The 18,709-nt window shown below is 43.8% G+C and overlaps 1 protein-coding gene and 1 pseudogene across 3 annotated transcripts in view; both read left to right on the forward strand.

Annotated features, from left to right (window-relative positions):
• Positions 1-18,709, forward strand: part of CDH13 (cadherin 13) — a 1,126,984-nt gene that overhangs the window by 743,240 nt on the left and 365,035 nt on the right. The window lies entirely within an intron of this gene.
• Positions 14,822-16,102, forward strand: LOC119518497 (annotated as a pseudogene).

Here is an 18,709-nt window from a genome sequence, read left to right on the forward strand (position 1 = left end):
TCATTACTACCACAATATTTATGGCTTCTTTCAACTCTCAGTAAGCAAATGCTGTTTATCCAGCACTGTGGCTAAGATGCTAAGCAAAGACCCTAAAGGAGACAAAAAAACACACAGCCTATTGTGGACGTGGAGACGTAGGTTAAGAATGTGCTAACAGCCAGTGGCAGGGAATTCTAACTGCACAGGCAGGTGTGGCCTCAAGAAGGCACCTGGGTTTGCAGCCAGAAGAGCTGGGTTCAGAGCCCCGCTCTGCACTTTACAAGCAACATCTCACTGAGCAATTCACGTAACCTCTCTGAGCTTTCATCTCTTTGTCCAGAGATGGTAATGGTAAGCCCACCCTTAAAATTGTTCTGAGCATTGGATTGCAAAGTCTGTGAGAAAGGCCCAGTTTCGTGCCCAGCCCAGCAGAGGTGAGAAGTCTCATAGCCAGGATCTGGAAACCAGAGAAAGAGGAGCAGGTCCCTGTCAGCCTCCTCAGGAAGAGGGGGAGGCCACCGGGGGTATGATGTGGGACTGTGACATGATCACAGTTGAGTTTTGAGTTCCAGGTGAGCGAGGAAAGCTGCTCAAAGGCTGAAATATTAGGGCTCGGACTGCTACTCTGAAAAGAGAAATAATACAATGCCTCCTTTGAAATAGCACCTTTTCTGTAGAGTTCTTAAAATACATTATTTCACTGATTGATTTATGGTATCCATTAAGCCAGATGCATAGCTATACCACCAGAATTAATTTTTAAGTTGATAACTCTTAATTATTTGCAGAAGATAGGGCGAAAAATGTTGGAAGCAATTTGGAAGTAATCTTTATATTCGGTCTATTAATGGATGCTATTTAAAACAATGGCTTTTCGTATTTTCATATAAATGATGCAGCTAACATTCAAAGCCATAGACTATTCAAATGCTTTGTATCCTAGAAAGAATAGAAAGACAATCAGTCTGTAAAATTGTGATTTTCTTTTTCATTGCCAGACATGTTTCAGTAGAAATTACAATTTCGGGTTGCGATTCTGAGTGTGCTCCCTTTTTGGCTGTGAGAAGTTGGGTCTTAGTTTTCTCGTCTAAACCGTGTGTGATAATATTCTGTCCAAATAATCAGCATGCTTGTTGTGACAATCACTTAAAAGTAAACTGACAAGTATTTTGAAATATATTATTTCTATAATGATGAAGTGGAGAATAAATATAATTGAAGTTAATTCACAGAAGTCTGTGTACTAAGGGTAGTTCTTAAAAAAAAATTAAACCAAAGAATTATTAATTTGCCTTTTTCCATGTAACAGTTTGTCTTTTTCAAAGACGACCACAACACTATCTCTCAAACCACATGGTCTTCTTCAACATGACCTTGATAAATCAAAGTGTGAGGACTTTGTCCATCCCCTTGGATCGAAGTTGATTAGTGACTCATTGTTAAACCATAGAATGCTGGGGAAGTGAAGCTGTTGGCTTCTGAGGCTGAGACATAAAAGGACATACAGCTTTCACCTTGTTCACAGGGAATCTTGCTTTTAGATTCCCACCACACTGAAGCAGCCATTTTGTGAGGAAGCCCAAACTGGCCCACGGGAGAGACCACATGGAGAGGCCCCAAGACTATGTGAAGAGGGAGACGTGTGGCCAGCCCTCGGACCCCCTCCCCAATGTCCCAACTCCATCCGTCATCTGGCTGCAACCCACCCACCCGCACCAATTGCCTTCAAGGAGTACAAACCATCCCTTACCTGTGTGTTATCCATCCTTTGATCCTTAATCACACTGAGGCTCCAACAGGTCCCTGAAAATGCAGACTTGAATGTAAGCAAACTCCAGGTGGAACATGGACTTAAGTGTGAATTGAGTCCCACAAATCCATCTTTCCTTTTTGCCTGCAACTGTCTATGTTGCACAAAATAGCTTGTGGTCTTTGCTTGAGACACACTCAAGCCAGCTGAGATTATTTCAAACTTCGGTCCTGTAAGCCAGTCTATCAGTTTTATTCCTACTACAAATGATGACAGCAATTGCTAAAATTTCCTGAGCACTTCGTTTATGCCATGCATTATGCTAAGCTCTTCAGACAAAAGATCTCGTTTAACCCTCAGTGACCCTATGAAGTGTATATACTAACATCTCCATTTTATAGATTAAAAACAGCAACAGATTACCAGAGCAGTTCAGAAATTTTACCACAGTCACATGACTAGCACGCAGCAGAGCATGTGAACCCATGTGGCTGCAGAGCTTGGGATCTCGACAGGGAGTCCTGGAACTCTCTGATGGCCCCCATAGAAAAAGATCCAGGAATGAAGATGTCATTGGCTTTTTTCTTCTCGTGGTAAAGTCCTCATAGTGTACACAGGTGTTACTGGCCTTCACTGGGTTGTTTTGAACTTTGATGCAGCACCTCGTAGGCACACACTGGCAGCAGCAGAAGCCCTCCAATGGGACTCGCTGGTTCCCAGAGCACATCCTATTGACCATATTCTCTCCTGTCCCTCTCAACTATGCTCTGTATACAAGTACATCCTCACCAATTCTTGACAAAGTTATAGAACAGGACAGAGAACAGTGATACACACTCAAGAGACCTCCCTTTGGTATGGTGGTGTCGTACAATGGGGACAGGATTATCCAGGCAGCCATAAACTTACCGGTTTTATTAGCCAAATCACATTAATCAATCCACAGAAATAATGGCAGACCAGGACCTTTTTGCTGAAATTAAAATGCATTATGTCTAGGGCCTTCCACTCAATGCATAACCTAGTACATCTCTTCTGAAAGGATGTGCAATTTGGCATGAATTGTGTGTTGGACCAGTTGACTCCAGTGCCTCCATTCTTTTCATTTATTAAACAGTGATAATGTCTTTGTCATGGTTTAGTGCCATTTAGATAATAGGATGCAATCAAGCATTAGCCCTGTGCCTGGCACATGGGGAGCTAGCAGGAAGTCAAAATCTAAATCTCTCATTATCATTACTAATAAGTGATTTGGGTCTTAGTCTCTTTGAATTTAATTATATTGCCAAATTTATGTAACATGACTACATTTTTTCTACCCCATTCCTGTTAACTTAGATCTCTGTTCTTCCTGTTTCTGTATCCAAATGTTTAAATTTAATTCGGAACCTAATTTTTTAATCCCATCAATAACCTATTACATTCAGGAGGACACCTCTCACAGCAGGTCTGAGATCTCTTTGGACCCTGATTTAAATGTGATATTTAGCACCCTCAGCTGCTTCTGGAACCCAAGGGGCAGGTTGGTTGCCTAGCAACCACATAAATCCAATAGCTTATGGTACAGGTGAGCCCCATTTTGTTATAATGAAATAATGTTTTATGAGGATGAAAAGCCAAGGGTGTGCAATGTGAGGTCAGTGCTGAGACGAACAGGGGAAGAAGGAAAACTGCCTCTTCAGGGTGGATCAGTAAAGTAAGAATTGTTAACTGGAATGGAGGCCCTGCCCTGGGAGGCCTTGGACTGGAAGAAGACAATCCCGTTTGGCTTGCCCGACCATCCTTAAACAGGATGTTACTGTGGATACCTTCACCTTTGGGTGAGGTGGGTGCTGTGAGCCCCCCACCGGAAGTACCTTTTCCAGGGCACTTCACACAGACCCACCCGACCCCTGACAGCATCTGCGCCTGCATCTGTTGAAGAGCAGGGGTTTCCCACCCTGCCAGACGCAACACCCTCTTTTCACAGCCCTGTTGCTTTATGCCCCCTTTCCTCTCCCTAGATGAAACTCATGGATAATATTACTACCTAAATGCATAATTTGAAAAAAAAAAAAAAACTCTGTCAATATTATGCCATGACTTTAATATCAAGGAGACATAAAACAAAAGCAATTTATAATAAAATAATATGTATTTCAAATGTAAATGTTTTCATACGTATCTACAGTGGAAGATGTGATGATGTAGTCATATGTTTGCACCTATTATGAATAAGTTTGGATTTAGAAGACCTAAGATGACTCAGAAATCATTGTGTAGAAGAGATACCAGAAAAGGAAAAAGCAGATGTGGAGGTAAACATGGGAATAAAACTAATATATTCAGCGCAGATGAAAATCACCCCCTAAAATTCGTTGATAGGTAGAGTTGGTTTCTTGGCTCAGAAAATTATGAAGAAATTTTTCACCTACACAAATGCTTGACGGAGCATTCAGGTTGAAGTAGGACATGAGACAATTCTTTGTTGAGGGGACTGATTATGACTCAAATTTCAGAACCTTTAGCATCTCTTACTCCACCCACTGAATGCCAATTAGAATCTTCCAGTCCTTGTAACCACCAAAAACCACCCCCACAAATTTCCAAGAGGGCAGTACATCACCAGTGAGAGCCACGGGGTTAAGATGATTTCAGCGCATCATTGTGACATTGTATACTTGTCTGTCCTATCTGTCTCAACTTATTTCTCACTTCTCCCAAACATTTGTCCTTCCATCCATCTAGCTGTCCTCTGTACATCCTCGATTGCCCATCCATCCATCCGTCCATCTGTCCATTGTTCTTATATTGTCATTATATCCTTGTTTCAGTTTCCTCATCAATGGGGATAATACAACTTCACAGGACTCCAGGAAGGATAAAATGGTGCATGTAAAATGTTTAGTTAGCACAGAGCTTTAAAAAAGGTTGTTCTTCTTATTGTTGTATTTGAATGCATTATTTGATACCTATTCTGGTGTAGGGCCATATTGCACGGACGTGGTAAAAGATACATAGTATCTTATACACACACATACACACACACACCCAGTCTCTCTCACACTTTTGAAACATTTCAAAGGAGTCTATAGTAAAAATTCTCTCCTCTGTGCCGAAATCCTTTACCCCCTCCTCAGGCTGCCACTGTTTATTGAGTGTCTTTCCAGAAGTTTTCTGTTCAGAGACAAGCATATGTATCCTTCACATGATCTGTGTTTACCGAGGCAGAAGCCCACTCTCCTGGGTTCTGCGTCTTGCTTTCTTCACCAGCAGTGTCTCTTGGAGAGGGTTCCCCATCAGTGTGGACGGATCCTCTTCATTCTCTTTAACGGCTGGTGGTAGTTCACTTTATAGATGAACCATAAATTTTAAAAACATTTGTTAAGCTGTTGTTTTTATTATACCAAAAATGTCTAAAGCAGAAAGCGAAGTACCCCATATTCTCAGAATCTAGATAACCAACTTAACATATTTCTTTTAACAAAATAAAAGTGATAACTGCAGATGGGTAAGAACAAAAAGGGGAAGAGTTAGAAAGTACAATATGGAATGTAAAAATCTCCCTTTCTCTTTTAAAGTTCAAATCCAGCTCTGCAAAAACAACTGCATCAACAGTTCCACATATATTCTTTTAGAAAAAAATACGAATATGGGAGCGGTGTAGACATAGTTGTGTTCCCCATGCCCACCTAAGGTCATCCTCGCCATAACCCCTGGACCCTGAGAACACGTTACCTTAGATGGCAAAGGAAACTTTGTGCATGTGATTAAGGATCTTAATTTGGAGGGATTATTCTACATTATGCTTCTGGGCCCAGTGTAATCACAAATGTCCTTGTAAGAGGGAGACAGGAGGTCAGAAGGGAGAGAAGATGCTCCCCAGCTGGGTCTGAAGATAGAGGAAAAAGCCCAGGAGCCAAAGAGTGTGGGCAGCCTCTCGAAGCAGGAGACGGATTCTCCCTAGAGCCAGAAGGAATGCAGCCCTTTGTCCCATTTTAGACTTTTGACCTCCAGAACTATAAGAATAAATTAGAGTGGTTTAAGCCACTAAATTTGTCGTACCTGGTTACAGCAGCACATAAAGTGAATACACTAGCATATATTCCTTTTTATTTGCACATGAAGGATCATACTCTACATATGTACTTGGTTGTTCTTTGCTTTAATAATATCTCATGACCTCATTTTCACGGGCTTGAAAGCACCTTGAAGCAAAGGCTATGCCTGGTAACGCATTGCATTCTTCCTAGCTCTCCTCTCAGCAAGAAGAAAGACAGCTGCTTAGTTAAAAGGACTTTTCAGGGACACTGGTCAAAGTTAGAGCAGGTAGCTGATGCTCCGTGCACCCCACGTCACGTGCCTCAGCCCCCTTTCATCTCAGCTGCAGCTGGTGGGCATTTCCTGGGCACTAGAATCTTCCTCCTCAAGTCCCTGCAGCTTCTCTGGCTTTTTCTGAAGCCGACACAGGGCAGCCCAGAAGTGGGGAGTTGGTGTTGCCAGAGGGGGGCCTCCAGCAGTGGGGATGGAGTTCAGCGGGTCAGTGCCCAGCCTCAGAGTGGGTGATTCTGGGCCGTACTCTTCACTGTTCCCTTGGGGGTCCCTAGTGGGATTGAGTCCCAGTTGTCCACACTGGCAACCAGCTCAGTAACACATCCTCTACTGACTTTTCCTTCCTGTATCCATTTTTTCCCTCGTTCCTGCTTCCTGAATCTACCCCCTAGAAAAAAACCACCTGAACCCGAATCCTTGTCTCAGGCTCAACTCTGGGGGGATCCCACATTAAGATGGAGCCCCAGCTCTGCTTCTTAGAGTCGAGGACGCTTTAATAAGTCATTCTCCTAAATCTTAGTTCTCTCACCTATTAAATGAAGAAACAGAATCCACTTCAATGGATTGTTGTAGGGTTTAAATGAAAGCATGCATATAAAGTGGCTGGCACATTGTTAATAAATTACTACAGTTATAATTATTTTATGACTTTTATGTAACAGTAATTGCTTTATAAAGCACAAAGTAACAAAATCCATAAATTAAATGCCTGATAAAATTGGAACCTTCTAAAATTGGTCTTGACCTTCAAAAGGTGGCAGATTCCTACTGTCATGTTTATTCGGTAGATCAACTAGAGCACTTACTGTGTGCCCGACACCCCACTAGGAGCAGGGATACCACATACACAAAGCACACACAGCCTCCCATCTTCACGGACCTCCAGTGCAAGTGGATTTGTTCAGCAAATGGTATTTGTACCCTGGAAGTATTAAGGCAAAAAATGCAATATATTTAAGAACATTTTCACAGGCTCATTTATTTTATATATATGTATTAAACTCCTAATATAGGCCAGACACTGTGCTAGGTACCCTTCTTATGTAAAAATAAATCATTTTGGCCCCTGATCTTACGCAAACACATATGCTGCTACACTAGGTTAATGAAAAAGCCCCACTCTTTTCTAGCTAGCTTACTGTGAATCTAAGTCAGAAAAAAAAATATTTCTAATCACTTGTTCTAATACAAATAAAATGTAGTGATTCATTAAATCTCCTTAGCCTATAATTGCAAATTGAGTTTTCTCTAGAATATACCTAAAGGAAATAGGTACCTATTAAGCAATTCAGGGGAGTTTTATTTAAGCTGCAAATAAAATTAGTTTACTCATTTTTAATTTAATTCCCAGGAGGCATTTTGGAAGGCTTCCCTTCTCGTTTGACCCAAAACCATTTTTAAAAATTATTGTTCTCCTAAATTAAAGCCCTTTCCAGCATTGCGCATAAGAAGTCTTAAAACTCATCTGTTTTCTTTTTTGTAATTGACTTACAAGTACATAATTGACTCACAAATGCAGAATTGACTATGCGTGGCATTTTAAAAGGGCAAAGTTTCCATTTGCTTCTTAATTTGTTTGGGAGTTTTCATTTTCCCAAACCCTCTTCCACCATTCCAAGTCATGTTTAGGGCATTTTCTCATTGGTGGCACCATCCAGCTGTCATCTTAATGGAAGAACCACTTCTCTTCCCAGCTGCGAAGGAACCAGAAGACTTGTGCCTTCTAGGTTGGGTTCATGAACTTCCTTGCATGGATGTGTGTGTGTGTGTGTGTGTGTGTGTGTGGCTTAGAGAATTATTTTAGTTCATGCCAAACTATGTTTTAGTTTTTTTCACATAGCAAAGATTGTCCCACTGCTTTATTCACTATATTCCAAACTTGCGTGCCTTCCCATCAGACCTTAGATTAGTGATCCCTTCTTGTTCTCAGCTGCCTTCCTGTCCAAAGGGAGGTCCACGGACCAGCCCTGTTAGCATCACCTGGAACCTGGCCAGACTCTTCATTTTAACAAGATCTTCACGTCATTTATATGCACATTAATGTTTTAAAATCATTTCAAGGCCTCGTAATCCAGCTGTTTCCGGCTCAGGAAGAATGAGTGACTGATGGATCCTCTTCAGTGGCATGGGGGAATCAGGTGGGTTTGTGGGTGATGGAGGTGCCCTATTTTGGGTTTCCCAGAAGCAGAAATTTGGGTAAGAACTTGAATGGAATATAGTTCATTTGGGAGGTGCCAGAAACATAGGTGGGAAAGTGAGGAAAACAATACAGGGAAGGGAGTGGCTAGAAAGGAGTGATTATCCAGCCAGCTACCTCCACAAGAGGCTGGAGCACAATCCAACCAGGGAACCCTGGAAAACGGTGTGAGGAAGTAGGCTTCAGAATGGGACACGGGAGCTGGGCGTTTAGTCACCAACTCTCACCAGGAAGATTGATCGATCCAGAGGATGTGGGGTCCCCCAGTGTTTCTAGGGAGCCACGGCTAAGCAGGGCTGCCTCTCCCGCCTTTGGAGAAGGCCGTCCGGCAGAGAGAGGAAGGTACCCTGGTACGACGTCTGCAGGCAGGGAAGGGCCTGAGTGGGGACTGTGAATGAAGTATCAACGGGCTGCTACAAAGGGTGACAAGACCCTTGGGACTTGTCACATTTAAGCCCCCTGAGAGGCACCTAGGTGATGTGACCAAAATCCCAGAGAACACTGACTTGAGTTTCATTATTGATCTCCACTCACTGACTGATCTATCCACTTCCTGTGCTTCACAATGTCTAACTCACCAGTATAGACTTCCCTGGCCCACCTCCCTCTCGAAAATGACATCTCTCATACAGTGAAACTCCCTGCCTGATTATAATAAAGAACATGACCCATGAGTCATTCAATTTTTCCCCAGAAGCAGGATCTTGAGTGGTACAATCTGTGTGTGTCATGCCATTTCTCAACAAGACAGAAGGGATTGGATTCTTGGCATATCATTAAGTTAGGGTTATTTAACTGGCGTTTTCTAAATCCTGGACTCATGTCTGGTTACTTATGCATGTTAACACGGAATTTCTGAATTATAACCTGAGAAATGTTTCTGAAAGATATCAGAAGCCTCCTTAAATAGGTTAGTGGGACTTATTTTCTATCTGAGCCAACTGTTAATCAAAATTCACTTGACATTGGGCATGTTGGTGAATGTCTGGGATTTTCAAACACAAATCCTATTAATGGTTAATGGGATTATGAGCACAACCCATACAACATGTGGTTTTATCAACTGCAGTGCCAAACTGTTAATGGAACTCAGTGTCTGTGACTTTCATGGGTTTCTAAATAGACAAAGTTCACTGCTATCCACGTTGCCAGCAGAATCAAACCTACATCCAAGTGTGGAGTAGGGATTTATTTATTGCTTTTACTCTGGTAAAAAATGCTTTCTTTTTTCTTTCTAACCCTTTTTTCCTCTTATACTGCAATTTCCTCCCATCTTTTGAAAATGTTAGAAAATGAACCAAATATGAAAACTCATATGCCTTGGGGAGTGTCTGACCAGTCTGTAGACCAAGATAATTCCAGACTCCAATTTCAGTGTTTAGCAGAAAAAAGGTTACCGCTTTGAGAAAGAAGAAAAAATTGTTCATTGAATGCTATAAAAACCCCCAAATTTTGTATTAGGATCTTTTGTAAGCCCTAGCCATAAAAACACAATCATAGGATGCTCTTTCTTTCTTCCTGTGAAACTTTGTGGGTTGTTTTAAATGGGCCCCATTTTTATATACTACTGTTAGAAATTCTTTTTTTACTCTCCATTCAACTTTTTGAAAAGTATTGTAAAGACAGTTCGATTGAATCACATTCAAGAAAATGACTTGGTAATTCACTGCCAGAAATTTTGACTGTTTTCTTGTGGAATCCAGTCATAGAATTGCATGCCCACCAATGAAGACCCAAATCAGTCTTCCGAATCGCCATGATGATAAGCTCCGTGTACTGAAATATCAGGATTGGAGCAGCGATTCATGATCCAATCAATGTTTTCATCTGTTAATGCTGCCAGGCTTTGCCCAGACACAGTTTTGAAATTCAAGACTCAGTTCATGCCTGTGCATCCTTTTCCTCTCCCACATACAATCGGTCACTTAATTCCTGCTGATTCATCGGGAGCAGTGGGGCTCATGTTCCTGCCCCGCTCGGCGTCCTCCAGACACCCCAGCCTCTTCCTACTCCTCAGGGTAGCCAAACTCCTTCCCATCTCAGGGCTTCACTCTTGAGGCTCCTTTAGCCTGGAACGGTCAACACTGGTTTCTGGGTGGCTGAGCCCTTCCTGCTAGTCGGGTCTCATCTCAAGTGTTATCTCCTGGGAGAGGGCTTTTCTGGTTACCGTACCTCAGTTAGTATCCCACCCAAGGCTCTGCCAAGTCTACCACCCTTATTTATTTCCTTCACAGCACTTCCCACTGTCTGAAAGCATCTCGTTTGTGTAACTGTTGACTGGTGTCCCACTGCTGGATGAGAGCTCGATGAAGGCAGGGTCTCGTCTATTCTCTTCTCAGCAAAGTCGTTAGTGTCCAGTGTAGGGCTCAATCCAGAGCAAATGCGCAATGAATACTTGAATGCATGAAAAAATTCGTAAATAAAATATCGGGACCCTTTACAATTCATTTGGCACTTAGCACATGGTACTTATAAAAGTGATGTCTCAAGTAGCCTTTGCTTCTCTAAGGCCGTTTTCCATCTTTTCCTATCCCACATACCTACACAGTGTTTGACACATGACAGAGGCTCAGGTACAGGTTAGTGGCTGATGTGATCATCCAAGCAGATCCTGGACATCGTTGTCAAGGGAAGGAAATTCACATGTATGAAGCTTCCCTACTGGATCCTGGCACTTTTGCCTTCTCATTGAATGCCCAGAACAAATCCTCAGGGTAGATGGTGGCGCCCCCATTTTACAGAGCCGATCATCACACAGCACTTGAGGAGCAAACCTGGGGTCCCACATTCCCTGCAGTGCTCAGAGTGCTAAGGATGGTATAGTGTCCCTGTGGGCATTTTGAAGGAGGAGCAGGGAGGGCAGCAAAGCCACCAGTCAGGAGCTCTGTCTTGTGACTTCATCTCGGGAATAAGCACTTGAGACTTAAGAACTAAATGCACGTATCCTCGTGGAATGGCATGCTTCCTTTTCACGCTGGAAGGGTGTCCCCAGGAAAGAAGTTTTTGAAAATGATACCTATATCACCACCATCGTTACATTGATGGAGCCCTTTGGAGTGGGGGGCAGGTCACCGTCCGTGTTTGTGATTCCTCAAAGGGGTGGGAGAATGAATGTCCGCTCCTGGCAGGTAGACATCACGACGGGAAGATGCACTCTGTTCAAAATGCTTGTCAACCATGGTCCTTAGGTGAAGTCAGGAGTCCCCTTGAGAACTGAGGAAAGCAGACGGACCCCGCGTGGCCACAGGCCGTGCATTTACAATTTCAGGTCACCACAAATCCTGGGTGCAGCCTTAGAAAATTCTCAGAACTGTAAATAATGGGACGTTTTTAAACAAATGGAGCTGCAGTTCATGCTATTTCCTTTAAGAATTGTAACTGTTACATAACCCACAGACATGTTTGAAAAAAGAAAACAAAACAAAATATCACATAGAAGCCTGTCACCTTAACATAGCTACTGTTTTTATTCCGCTGTGCACATGCAATTTTATATTTGACTGTCTTTACTTCACACATCATAGCGTGAAACAGTTGTAGCGCCATTTCACGATCAGTAGTTAATTGAAAGTGTTTTAGCAGAGCATTATTGTCGTGTTCAAACTCAAAACCATGGTGACGTGATGAGGATTGTTTTCTCTGTTTTGTCTAAAATTATTTTAGGATCCACTAATTTTTCGTAATGCACATTCTCGTCTATCTACAGGTCCCCTTGAAATAGCTTCAGATCTCACTGAGATTTTAAATCAATGATATTTTAAAGTGGCACATATGAGTCTTCAGGTTTAATATGATCATTGCCTAAGGCCATAATAAAAACAGAATTTACTCCTCAATTATTACCAGTCGCTCTTTCTTCTCCTTACATGAGGATAAGCTGGAGATAATTTAACATTCCTCACCAGGGAATGAAATGCCCCTTTGCCGAGCATCCTTTATAAATGGAATGAATAGATTTCATCTTGTAACATGGTGAAGTTCCCCAACATGAGACCAGGGTATAGTGATCTTGGGGAACGTCACAGGCTATGAGCATCAAACCACATGAAACTTACAGGGAAAAGCGTCATCCCCACACAGGCCCTAAGCTCGCTGTGCCCCCCGCCCTCACCTTGCCCCCCTGGATGCCGGCAGCTGCCCTCCCTTCTTGTCCTTTGCAAATGTCTTAAAAGCAGACAATTCTCGGTGCTTTTACTTGCCGAGCAAGGACTCCTTTGCTAACCTTCTAAGGTTTTATTAGAGTACTTTCTCAAAAGTTGCCAAAGGTTTCCTAATTGCTAAATCCAGATCATGTCTTCTTGAGCTCTCCCTTACTTTGGCTTCCATGGCCTTGCCCTCACCTAGTTCACCTGTGATTGTGCCTCAGTTTCCCTCAGTGGATCTTCTTCATCTTCGTGTCCATTGTATGGACGTATCCCCCAAAATCTGATGAGCTGTGCTTCCTTTCTCCGTGGTGTAATTTGGCTGTGACCACAGCTTGAGTGATGGTGTCCATAAAGATACTTCGGAAAGGAACCTCTCTAAGCTCAGCACTCGCTTCTGAATGTCGATATTTGAACTCCCACCTTCCAAGAGTATCTTCACTCAGATGTCCTTAAGACACCGTTAATAGCTGGAATAGGGATGCAGAGTAGAAGGTTGGATAAAAGCACAGAGGCCGGAGCCAGACCACTGGGGTTTAAATCCTGGCTCTGCTACTAACTAGCTACGTGTCCTCAAGCCACCTAGTCTAACCTCTCTGTGCCTCAGTTTCCCAATCAGTAAAATGGGGATAAAAATAATGCTATAAAACTTGCCTTATAGGATCCTTGGGAGAATTATACTAAATAATATGTGCAATCTTTAGAACAGGGCCTGGCACATGTTAAATACCCTTTAAGTATTAGCCATAATAATAATTAGTATTTTTATCAGTAATGTTATTAACTTTTCCTGAGTATTGTCTAAGTGTTATGCAATGAATTATTTCATTTACCCTCAAAACAGTCTTATGAGCAGCTGCTATTATTATTCCCACTTTTCAGATGAGGAAAAGTTGGCCCCAAGAGGTTGAGTGGCCAAGGACTCTCAGCCTCCCCAAGGCTGCACCTTAAGTGTGTGTGGTGCTGGTGGGGCCTAATTTAAACCCGTGCAGCCCACTCTTCTGACCCACTGCATTTGGCTGCCTTCCCTTCTTGATTGGAAATGCTAAAATTAACTCAACGTCTTCTCCCTGAAACTGCCTTCCTCCCAGAGTCCACCTTTCTCTTTTACCTGCTGGTCAGCACATGCTACGCCCACAAGATTTCCTCCACCTCTGCCCCTTCCCATTCTTGCTGCCACCGACTGGTGCAGCCCTCTTCCCGAGCTTGACCTCTGCTAACGCCACCTTCCAGGTCTTCCTGCTTCCCCTCTCCTGCCTCCACAATCTCTCCTCCTCGCTGACACCACAGTTATCATTTTGAAATAAAAACAATAGACCCTTCAGATTTATGATAGTAAGGCAGAGAGGTTGCAGCAAGCAAACACTTGAGCAGGCAAGACAAAGACATTTTAAATTTTGCAGTTGCTACAGAAGTTCCCCAGCAGCCGCGAATGATTTAGAGTGAGCCCCAGAGCCTTCTCTCAGGAAGCAGGCAGGCTGAGACCCAGCTCAGGGCTCGGGGCCCTGTCCTACTTCCCCTGGTACATCAGCAGCCAAGATTCCCTACTCCATTTGGGTGAATTGCTCCCTACTTTGATGGGGGGCCGGGATAGCACTGAAATAAAGATTCAGTTTCACAGCAAAACGCTTCCTTTCAACTGGAGAGAAAGAAAACTAATAGCCGTTTTCCCTCTCTATCCCAGCATCCTCCCCAACCCTTCAACACAGAAAACTCTCACACAGCCTTCAATGCCCAGAGAAGATGTGCCTTCTCTATCGAAGCCACTTGCCAACCCTACCAGACACTTCCTCATTTTTAAACGTGCAGCAGGGGGTGTGGTTAAGGAAGTGGGCTCTGCAGCAAATGGCCAAGGTTCACATATTGCTGTTACCACTTATTAGCCATGTGGCCTTCAGCAAATCACCTCCTCTTTCTGTGCTGCACTTGCTTCGTCTGAAAATTGGAGGGTGGTACCGGCTCTCACTTCATGATTTTCTGGGGGAATTAAAACAAAATTTATGGAAAGCATTTAGCTCAGTGCCTGTTACTGGGTAAGTACCCAGTATCTATTGCCAGATGAAATTAATAGCCTTAAAATAAACGCGAATAGACACCTACAACAAGCACTGACATGTTTTTGTTTTCCAAATCAAAAGAAAGTATAGTAGTCTTAGAGTGGTTTCTATTCTTCTTAGAAGAAAAAGAAAATGTCAGCCTTTCTTACATTCTCAGAGGTCAGCAGGCTGATCCTGCAGCTTGGGGGCCAGGGAACAATGTGAGGAGATTGTGGGGCGGATTTCCATCTACAGGTGACAGTCGATTCAGTGTGTGGTGGGATCTATACAAATCAAGATACTGTCCAAGAACTCCTTTGAAGAAGAGGTGATGTTAGAACTTGGCCTATGATCTCTGCCAGCTGGAAATTACTTTTTTAAAAAGAGAGGAGGAGAGTGCCAACCACAGCCAGCGAGAGCGATTCAGCGGAGTGTAGTACTGCGGGCTCACCGAGAAGGCGCAGGCGGGACCATGGAGAAAATGTTCACATATGAAGATTATCAGAGCACTGCAGAATGGCTTCTGTCCCACACCAAGCACCGACCTCAAGTGGCAGTGATCTGTGGCTCTGGGTTAGGAGGTCTGGCTGATAAAGTAACTCAGGCCCAGGCCTTTGAATACAGTGAGATACCCAACTTTCCTCAAAGTACAGTACCAGGTCACGCTGGACGACTGGTGTTTGGGTTCCTGAATGGCCGAGCCTGTGTGGTGATGCAGGGCAGATTCCACTTTTATGAAGGCTACCCGCTCTGGAAGGTAACGTTCCCAGTGAGGGTTTTCCGGCTTATGGGTGTGGACACCCTAGTGGTCACCAATGCAGCTGGAGGGCTTAACCCCAAGTTTGAGGTTGGAGATATCATGCTGATCCGTGATCATATCAACATGCTTGGTTTCTCTGGCCAGAACCCTCTCAGAGTTCCCAATGATGAAAGGTTTGGCCCTCGTTTTCCTGCTGTGTCTGATGCTTATGACCGCAATCTGAGGCAGAAGGCTCACTGTGCCTGGAAACAAATGGGGGAGCAGCGAGAGCTGCAGGAAGGCACCTATGTGATGGTGGGAGGCCCCAACTTTGAAACTGTTGCAGAGTGTCGTCTGCTGCTCAACCTGGGGGCTGACGCTGTCGGCATGAGCACAGTACCAGAAGTTATAGTTGCACGGCACTGTGGACTTAGAGTTTTTGGCTTCTCTCTCATCACTAAACAAGGTTATTATGAGTTATGAAACCATAGAGAAGGCTAATCATGAGGAAGTACTGGAATCTGGGAGAAAAGCTGCACAGAAATTGGAAGAGTTTGTCTCCATTCTCATGGCTACCATTCCACCCTCTGACAATGCCATTTGAGCAGCCTTGAAGTGGTCTGGCCAGCCTCTCCACTATGGGATCTAAATAGCTGCTACCTTGTTGGGGTCAGCTGCCTCTGCCCTTTAATCGTAGCAGAAAGGAGAGGAGGATCACTATCTTTCACCTTCCCTGCTTCTCCCCCCAGACACTTTTGGTGCTAGCTCCTGTCAGTTATCGTCTCAAAAGTGTCTCCAGTCTTGTTGATCCCCCAGAGCAGGAGCCCATGCCCTACCACATGTCAGTGGATATGCCCATGATTTGACTTGGGCCTTGAAACTTGGCCCTGTGACTGCTGCTAACTTTAAAGCCACTCTGTTACATTCCTGGGGATTCAGCTCTGCCATCCCCTAACACTGGGGACCACATAATGACCAGACCAAAACCTTTTAGACTTTAATACCTTTTTTAAAAATAAACAGAAAGCTGTGTAATAAAAAAAAAAATAAAAAAATAAAAAAATAAAAAAAAAATAAAAAAATAAAAAGAGAGGAGGAAAGCGAGAGAGGAGGGAGCTGCGGTGACGAGGGCTACGACATTGCCACGGCTCTTTTAGAGTACGACTCACCACCTGACAGTAGATAAGATGGAGATGGCAAGAGGATGGCTTCCCTTCACGGCCTCCTCTCTCTCTGAAAGTGGTTTTCCTTTTCTGGGGAGTTGCAAGCCCCTTTGGTAAAGGAGGCGCCTTATGGCAAATTTGGGGCAGGTGCTTCTGTTCTGATCGGAAATGACACAAGTTCCTCAAATCCATGACACCCCTGCAGATGCTGCCCAGCTTCCAGTGGCTTCTGTGACCCCTCACGTGTTTTCTAAAACTGCTCAGCTCCCGACGTGCCATTGGGAAGCGAGCAGCGCGGGGTCTAATGGGCAGCCTGTGGGAGTCACTTGTGGTGTCCTGCGGTCTCTAAATGCTGGGCTTCGATGACGTGGGCCCTTCCCTTGCACAGCCCCTCCTGTGAGCAGCCGCCCGTCCGTCCATCTGTCCCACGCTCGGCTCCTGAGACCAGGCTTATGAGTCTACATGTGGGTTCAGTGCCATGGCATTTAGTTCCTCATGAATGACATCTTCCAAAGACTTTTCCTACTCTGCCCAGAAACATCTAGGAGATACTGGGTTACGTGTTCTGTTTTGATTCCCTTAAGCCCAGAGAACTGTCATCCATTCACTGACTGATTTGATGATGGATTCAACAAACATCTATTGGGTGCCCTGTGTGCCTAGCAGTGTCCTAAGCTCCGATACCAATAAGATGTCTGAGATGCAATCCCTGCTCTCAAGGAAGCTATAATGTAGTGGGAAATCCAGGCACATGTTTGATCTCAGCTCAACGTGGCTCATCCTATATAAAGATTTATTGAGACCTCACTGTATGCCAAGTTATAAGCTGTGGGTCTTTTGTGGGTTATCTCATTTAACCCTATGAGTTAGGCTCTATTTTTTCTTTTTTACAAAACAGAATAGAGAATAAATCAAGTTGTGCAATTTGTTCATGATCACCGTTAATAGGAGCAGGACTGGGGTTCAAATCCACGTGCCGTCGCTCAGCTCACATGGAACCTTATAAGTCCCAGACACGCAGAAGGCTGTAGGTGCACAAGGGACACCGCAGCAAACCCTACCTTATGAGCAGGATGCAGAAGGTCACAGGGGAGTCTTCCTGGGAAGTGATATATGTGCTGAGCCACGAGGGGGAAAAAGGAATTTTGGGAAGGAGCAGCATTCCATGCAAGAGAAGGAGAATATTGAAATGAAATAGCAGCGCACACTGCAGAACATTTAGCTGGAAAGAAAGATGGGGCCCCCAACATAGGCACCTGGGGATTAGTTCACCGTCATGTTCCCTAATGCCTACTGTAGTGACCAGAATAAGTGGTGGGTGGATATTTGGTTGGAGGAAGAATTTGGACCTTATTTTGCATGTGGCACTCAATAAAAATTAATCATTCCATGCATGTGCTTGTTAGTTAGTGATTCAATTGCTCTACTAAAAAATAGTAACTTAGAAATGTATCTTTTTCCTCTCTCATGGAGCAGCCCAGTCTCAAGAAGTCCAGAGCTAGTATGAAATCTCCATGGAGTAAGAACCCGGGTTCCTTCTGTCCTGTTGTTTATCGAGTGCAAGGGGACTGCCCTTATGCACTTAGTCCAGGATGGCTGACCATGAGAGGGCAAGGCTCAGGAGGGGGCATCTCCTTTAAAGGAATGACACGGCCACTGCACACGTGAATTCCATTCACATCTTATTGCAAGTAGTTTCAAAGGAGGCTGGGTAATGCAATTTTTATTCTGGGAAGCCATGTATCTGGTGGGAAATTATAATAACATTATAATATATTATCATATTATATTTTATATTATTATAGAAGAAAAGGAGAACAACTGTTAGGAATAACCAGCCATTTCTGCCTCTAGTTGTATACATTGCCAATGATTAGCTCCCCAGTAAAATATTGATGGTGTCTGCCAAATACCAGTCATGTGCCACATGCTGCATGGATGGAGGTGGCATCAGGGCAGAATTCAAAGTCCAGCATTGATAGCAACTGCCCCGGGCATGACAGAGTGACTGTCATACTCTTGCCAATAGTACCTAACATTTATTGAACTGGAAACCTGTGCCAGCCACTGTGCTCATCACCTTGCATTGCATAAGCCAGTAGCACTGTATCCCTCTTATACTGATAAAGATACCTGAGGCCCAAAGAGGTAAACTCTCTTGTCCAAGGTCAGTGGAAATGACCAATGTCACAGGAAGTGGTGGAGGCAGGATTCATTACCAGGCTGGTTCCAGAGTCCAAGCTCTTACCAGCTATGCTATAGTTTAGGGCTATACTTGAGTCAGCTATTGATACTGAGAAGCACCTCCCGATATCAACTGCCATTGCTCTTTCTTGTACTCTGGAGGGGAATTTACTCAACCCCACTCCTGATGAGCTGCCCACATCTC

This window comes from Choloepus didactylus, chromosome 22, assembly GCF_015220235.1.
Source record: "Choloepus didactylus isolate mChoDid1 chromosome 22, mChoDid1.pri, whole genome shotgun sequence".
Classification (NCBI taxonomy): domain Eukaryota; kingdom Metazoa; phylum Chordata; class Mammalia; order Pilosa; family Megalonychidae; genus Choloepus; species Choloepus didactylus.